General features: G+C 42.7%; 7 non-coding genes across 7 annotated transcripts; 3 read left to right on the top strand and 4 right to left on the bottom strand.

Annotated features, from left to right (window-relative positions):
* Positions 1-5,220: 5,220 nt before the first annotated feature.
* Positions 5,221-5,293, bottom strand: trnav-aac. Its single transcript has one exon. It is a non-coding gene; the product is annotated as a tRNA-Val (tRNA).
* Positions 5,294-5,570: 277 nt separating this feature from the next.
* trnad-guc lies at positions 5,571-5,642 on the top strand. The gene has a single exon. It is a non-coding gene; the product is annotated as a tRNA-Asp (tRNA).
* Positions 5,643-5,822: 180 nt separating this feature from the next.
* trnav-cac lies at positions 5,823-5,895 on the bottom strand. The gene has a single exon. It is a non-coding gene; the product is annotated as a tRNA-Val (tRNA).
* Positions 5,896-6,171: 276 nt separating this feature from the next.
* On the top strand, positions 6,172-6,243 carry trnad-guc. The gene has a single exon. It is a non-coding gene; the product is annotated as a tRNA-Asp (tRNA).
* A 180-nt stretch (positions 6,244-6,423) lies between these two features.
* trnav-cac lies at positions 6,424-6,496 on the bottom strand. Its single transcript has one exon. It is a non-coding gene; the product is annotated as a tRNA-Val (tRNA).
* A 277-nt stretch (positions 6,497-6,773) lies between these two features.
* Positions 6,774-6,845, top strand: trnad-guc. The gene has a single exon. It is a non-coding gene; the product is annotated as a tRNA-Asp (tRNA).
* A 183-nt stretch (positions 6,846-7,028) lies between these two features.
* On the bottom strand, positions 7,029-7,102 carry trnav-aac. Its single transcript has one exon. It is a non-coding gene; the product is annotated as a tRNA-Val (tRNA).
* Positions 7,103-7,306: the final 204 nt, after the last annotated feature.

Here is a 7,306-nt window from a genome sequence, read left to right on the forward strand (position 1 = left end):
CAGTGGAATAAGTCCAGCTTGATGCTCAAGTTGGCACTGAAATGGGACCGTGACGCACACGTGTTCAGCAGGTTACCAGAAGTAGCCTGGGCAACGATGGCATCAGTTGTTTGCCAAGAATCCCAGTTCAGATGCTCTCCTGCATACGATTCTGCCACTTTGAATGCTGCACAGCAATCCCTGAAAGAAGAAAGAAGAAGTACAGCCATGAATGTTAAAGCGTTGTATGAACCACCACTGGTCATGGTAATAAGACGATTCTTAACAGCCAACTAATTTTCTTTTATTCAACTAGAATTATGAAAAGCAATATAAATTGTGATTATGAGCCATTTGGGAAAAAAAATATGGATTCAAATGTACCTGTCTACCCAGTGGTATTGTGCCTTCTCTATGCCTGCTGTGCTGTAGCGCCGTGCTAGTCCCTCGTACATGGGCTTCAGGGACTTCTCCGTCTCAGACTGCACCATCACCCATGAAAGGATCATCCAGTTCTCATTCATGACCGCATACGAGGACATGGTGCCGGATGAAAAGGTGACCTTCCTCGCAATTTTGCGGGTGTGGTCTGAGCGGAAAGCCTGTCCAAAGGTCCCCTGTAAAAGTGTGTTGATGGCACTCTCCTGGTGTTGGTACTCGTGCAGCAAGCAGTCAGCCAGGTAGTGAGAAGACACAATGATCCCGTTCCAGCCATCTGAATCACTGTACTCTCCGAAGGGAGCCGGCTTTGTTTCCTGTCGCAAGAACTGAGTGATGGTTCTTTGGTCATACTGTCCTGCCTCCCCATCCATGACATTTTGGCAGCTGAGGAGGTGGGCCAGGTGAGCCCGTTCAAACTTCAAGTGCATCACCTCCATTACCTGCTTTGTCATGTCGCTGGGGGAGTTACCTGTCCGCCTGAGCTCGTCCATGACGGATTTACATATTGCCTTCTTGTACGTCAGGATGGCTGGCAAGAGGTTTGTGTACCTCTTTGGGAGTTTGTCAAGCCACAGTGGGTTGTCAGCGTACCACTTTTTTTTGCACACTTTGCAGCACAGCCTGGATGACAACAGGTAGTACTGTCCAGTGATGCAAACAACGACACGAGGTCTACCAACACCTGCAGAGGCAACTTGAGGCCGTGCACAACCTCCCATACACGGCAGAGTGTCGTTGTTCCTCATCCTCCCCATGAGGTTATTGTTCTCTGGCTTCCATATAAAAAATGGATGGAGCTGAAAGTACTTTGGGGAAGGAAGATCGGAGATGCTGTCAATCAATTCAGGCTGGGGAGGCAAACGCCACAATGACACCATCTTCATGGGGTTCCGCACAGGAATGGAACCTGGCCAGAGACCCATAGATTCCAGCTCCGTCTTCATCCAGATCCTCTGCTGCTGTGAACAGTTCCACTGGCTGACATCGTGGTCGTAGCCAGGAAGCTGTGGAGGAGGACAGGTGGGGACAGCTATTGGCCTGGGTAAAGGCTCACCTGGTCAGACGAGAATAAAGACATAGTAAAAGACAAATTAGTACGATTTTGGGTGTGACTATTTCATATTTTTAAATTGTGCACAACCAAATTAAAAAAAAACATTCAAATACTGACTTTGATCTCTGTGTGGAGTTGGCAGTTGACCGGGCTCTGCAGACGTCTCAGGAGAAATCAGGAGCTCCTCTGATCCTATAGAGAACATTGAACATGTTATTATTATTGACAATAAGATTAAGCAAAAATGTAACATGACATTTGTGAAACTCGGCGAGCTGTACACTGGAGTGCTGCCTACTTTTGGTCCGAAAACAGTGCACCAGTATCTAATTTACAACCATGAAGATTTTGAGGAATAAACAACCGTTTTGATGTACACTACATAAGGATATTTGTAGGATGCAAATACAGGTAAAATACTAGGTACCAGGAACTGTGGCAGTCGCCTCTGTTGACAGATGAGCTGCTCCTTCGGGCATCAGACACATGAGCTCCTGGGGAACGGGCACAGGTCTCTTTACGGATGGTAATGCAGGGGCTGCAAGGAGAGAAGGATCACAAAACAAGAATCAATTCATGGTTTATAACTAATATAAGCACAGTCAATATGACAGATAATGTTTCAATGAATAGACATAATGTTGATACATTTACCATCTACTTGTGAACCCTTAGCCTTGGCTGGTGCAGCCAGTGTAGCAGATGGTACTGGAACGGAAAAACCCTTGTTTGTTATTTATACCCTTGTTTGTTATTGATATTTTGACAATACACAAAAAACTACTGTTAGTAAAGGCAACAAATATCTTTACTTCACCTGCTTTTTTCTGCCAAATCCAATCAAACTGACTGTTTCTAACATTATTATATAAAGAATATACTTCATTCATACATGTGTTTATGTTGGAATGGGTTAATATTCAGTAGCCAGTCATTGTGATTTAACCTAGGCAGGGGAAGCAACAGGACACACTTCAAACACATCAAACACATGCAATCAGGTGTTAGTAACACATCAGTTTCACATGTACATTTTTTTCTTTTCATCCATATAAGAAAACAAAGACTGATACGTACCCTCATCATGACTGGAATCAATTCATAGTCACTAGGACAATAGGTAGAACACCAAAAGACAAACATGACCAGAACGTGGTCAACATGAGACGGGATGAGAATAGTCATGCTTCATGTGGGATAAGAATTCATGGTCCCAGTTGTGTCGGTCGACGGCAGGACGCTTTGGGTTAAAGACCTCTTTCTCTTCTCAAAGGCTGTCGTTCTCTGGCAGATGATGACGATGAGGATGATGCAAAAACAGCTGTTAAACACAAACAAAACAATATCATAAATGCTGAATAGCATATGCATTAACTGTAAACGATTGTGAATCTTCAGCTAGTAGAGACAAAGAAAAAAAAGACATGTTTCCTCACAGCTCTGCACGTGTTGCTTGGAAGGAGAGATACCCAGCATCGCTCTCTCCAGCTCTTCATCTTCATCCATCACTGTGATGCAAACAGACAAGAGTTAGAAAGTCATTAAAGAAATATCTTCTTGTATTTGGGCTTGTATGACTTTAATCACAATTAGTATGATGGAGGTTTATTCTCTTCTGTGTGTATGACAAAGCAAATAGGACACCAGACCCACCAATGGCTTCAGCAGGAGCATGTGAGGCGTGTGTCATCAGAGAGGACACGGTGGGTGGATGCAGCTTCTTCTGGAGGTAGAGTTGGAGCTTGTGCATCTTTGTCCCCGCAGCACACTTTGTCTTCACAATGAAGGATGAATAGCCATCCTCCCTGCTGTCCCAAATCTCTCGCCAGGTGTTGTTGGCACGAGAGCCAAAACCAACCAGCTGGTCGTCCTCTGATGCTGCTGCTGTCACAACTGGCTTTTGTTCCTCATAGTTGAGAAGAGATTGGATTTCTGGAAAGATGAGGGAATAGGTCACAAATGACAGTAGGCTGTCCTTGTTGTGCCCCGCTGCCATGAACAATCCTGCAGCCTCCTCCTTTTGCTGGTTCCTGATCAGGTAGATGGTATACCCAATGTCATTCTCCAGAAGCCAGCGGAAGGACTTCCCCTTGTACTTCCCAAACTGCAGGATGTAATCTCCAGACACTTCAGTTTTATCTGAAGGGTCTCCTCCTCTCTGGCGGACCACAGTCAGCGCATTTTGCCTGACCAGCTCCTCCTTGACAGGTGCAGACTTGTCCTGCAGAGACGGGTTGTCTTTCAGGACTTTGGCTGCGTCAGTCGGATCCTGACGGAGAAATCCCCGTGGTCCCTTACGGAATGAAACGGACATTCTCCCAGGATAAAACAAATGTTTGCGCATTTTTCCTGTTATGACAAAGAGTAGAGTATTTTAATACGTTATAGACAGGCATTGTTTTCATACCATGGAATTAGTGTACCTTAAGTGCCTGTCTTTTGTTGAGGCACACTATTTACATTTCAATGGAAGACTACTACCCCCCCCATCTCCTGTGGGTTAAACCCTTTGAACTCATGGAAAATAACTTGAAGGTGAATTCACAACCTCCCCCCCACAGTCATGTGACTCAAATAACACTGAAGTGTGAAGTGTCTTATCAAGAATTTCAATTCACCTTTTGAACATCCCAAAAAGACATGCATCAGACTATGAGTATACTTTTATATAAACAACTTTATCACATTCTGGTGTTCTCTGTTGTAACAGTGGTGGAAGAAGTACACAGATCTTCAATTTTAGTAAAAATAATATATTAATGCCACCACATGGTGGTCCTGCATTTAAATAAATGACTCAAGTAAAAGTGAAGTACCTCAAGTATAATTACCCACTACTATGTTTTAATATGCTGCTGGTAATTTAATCTATAATAACACTTTTATTAGTTGAGTATATGTTGTATTATAACCTTAATCTGCTACGTAACTAGTGACTCATTCTTTCAAATAAATGTGGAGCAGTTAAAATACGTGACTACAAACTGCATCTCAGTAACGTTATTCAGCGGAGCGGTGCACGTTTACGTGACGTGAAAAAAAAGAAACACCGTTCTTTCACTGCGTGTATTTGTCGTAATATAGTATATAGTACAGTATTGATATGATTATGTTTACTGACGTACAGAAGACAACGCTTTATCATATATTTGAATGCAGTCACGTTAACTTCCAGACACGAAAACCCGACAAAGTCACACATGGATAAACAAAACTGAAGAAACACGACGAACTTTACAGCTGTTAAGTGAACCAGAGACTAATTATCATTACATTTGAGTTCATTGTGATTAATTTGAATGACTTACTGTTTCACGTAACAACGGAGAGCTCCAGGAAATGCGTGCTGTCGATACTCTTCTCCGGCTGCGACTGGCGGAGAGACCCGGGGAGGAAGTCTCCCAAACGAAAAGCGGCTCCACGGCGCTGCGAGCGGCCAAAGATATATTACATCGGCGAGTTTAGGCACGGCCATAGAGAATGCATTGGAGGCCGGTTTAGGGATTTTAGCTAAAGAATCCCCGGCTGCCGCGCGGAAGACCAGGGTTCGATTCCCTGACGGGGAGTTTTGTACTAGCATCTTGAGGGAATAAGAGTACAAATTCCCAGTGATGTCACTAAACAGCAGGATGAAATGACTGACAATATTATTAGTCAATCATTTTCAGCAGTTATCCTTATTATCAAGTTGACAAAAATGTCCACCTAGGCAAATTTTATTGTGTGGGGTAAGCAAGAACAAACAGTGTTTCCGCCCAGTTTCGAACTGGGGACCTTTCGCGTGTTAGGCGAACGTGATAACCACTACACTACAGAAACTACAGAAGATGACGCATGCATTTGCCTGGCTTAATGCAACATTTACACAAATGCAAACATTTCTGATGCCAAATAACGTGATTTCAAACTGGATTCAGTCAAAGCGGCTTTGTCATTGAGTGACATTAAATGTGTAATAAACGTAAAAGCTCTCTTGTATAACTTTGCGAATTCCCTGCGAACGCCGAAAAACTAGCCAAAAAACTAGCCAAAAAACTAGCCAAAACACTAGTGAAAAAAAGAGCCGAAAAACTAACAAAAAACATCAATATGGCAGTCCTCGTTAGTATAGTGGACAGTATCTCCGCTTGTCACGCGGAAGACCAGGGTTCGATTCCCTGACGGGGAGTTTTGTACTAGCATCTTGAGGGAATAAGAGTACAAATCCCGAGTGATGTCACTAAACAGCAGAATGAAATGACTGACAATATTATTAATCAATAGTTTTCAGCAGTTATCCTTATTATCAAGTTTACCAAAATGTCCACCTACGAGAATTTTATTGTGTGGGGTAAGCAAGAACAAACAGTGTTTCCGCCCAGTTTCGAACTGGGGACCTTTCGCGTGTGAGGCGAACGTGATAACCACTACACTACGGAAACTACAGAAGATGACGCATGCATTTGCCTGGCTTAATGCAACATTTACACAAATGCAAACATTTCTGATGCCAAATAACGTGATTTCAAACTGGATTCAGTCAAAGCGGCTTTGTCATTGAGTGACATTAAATGTGTAATAAACGTAAAAGCTCTCTTGTATAACTTTGCGAATTCCCTGCGAACGCCGAAAAACTAGCCAAAAACTAGCCAAAAAACTAGCCAAAACACTAGTGAAAAAAAGAGCCGAAAAACTAACAAAAAACATCAATTGAGCATTCCTCGTTAGTATAGTGGACAGTATCTCCGCTTGTCACGCGGAAGACCAGGGTTCGATTCCCTGACGGGGAGTTTTGTACTAGCATCTTGAGGGAATAAGAGTACAAATCCCGAGTGATGTCACTAAACAGCAGAATGAAATGACTGACAATATTATTAATCAATAGTTTTCAGCAGTTATCCTTATTATCAAGTTTACCAAAATGTCCACCTACGAGAATTTTATTGTGTGGGGTAAGCAAGAACAAACAGTGTTTCCGCCCAGTTTCGAACTGGGGACCTTTCGCGTGTGAGGCGAACGTGATAACCACTACACTACAGAAACTACAGAAGATGACGCATGCATTTGCCTGGCTTAATGCAACATTTACACAAATGCAAACATTTCTGATGCCAAATAACGTGATTTCAAACTGGATTCAGTCAAAGCGGCTTTGTCATTGAGTGACATTAAATGTGTAATAAACGTAAAAGCTCTCTTGTATAACTTTGCGAATTCCCTGCGAACGCCGAAAAACTAGCCAAAAAACTAGCCAAAAAACTAGCCAAAACACTAGTGAAAAAAAGAGCCGAAAAACTAACAAAAAACATCAATAGAGCATTCCTCGTTAGTATAGTGGACAGTATCTCCGCTTGTCACGCGGAAGACCAGGGTTCGATTCCCTGACGGGGAGTTTTGTACTAGCATCTTGAGGGAATAAGAGTACAAATTCCCGAGTGATGTCACTAAACAGCAGGAATGAAATGACTGACAATATTATTAGTCAATCAGTTTTCAGCAGTTATCCTTATTATCAAGTTGACCAAAATGTCCACCTACGAGAATTTTATTGTGTGGGGTAAGCAAGAACAAACAGTGTTTCCGCCCAGTTTCGAACTGGGGACCTTTCGCGTGTTAGGCGAACGTGATAACCACTACACTATAGGAAACTACAGAAGATGACGCATGCATTTGCCTGGCTTAATGCAACATTTACACAAATGCAAACATTTCTGATGCCAAATAACGTGATTTCAAACTGGATTCAGTCAAAGCGGCTTTGTCATTGAGTGACATTAAATGTGTAATAAACGTAAAAGCTCTCTTGTATAACTTTGCGAATTCCCTGCGAACGCCGAAAAACTAGCCAAAAAA

Source organism: Cyclopterus lumpus, unplaced genomic scaffold, assembly GCF_009769545.1.
Source record: "Cyclopterus lumpus isolate fCycLum1 unplaced genomic scaffold, fCycLum1.pri scaffold_55_arrow_ctg1, whole genome shotgun sequence".
Classification (NCBI taxonomy): domain Eukaryota; kingdom Metazoa; phylum Chordata; class Actinopteri; order Perciformes; family Cyclopteridae; genus Cyclopterus; species Cyclopterus lumpus.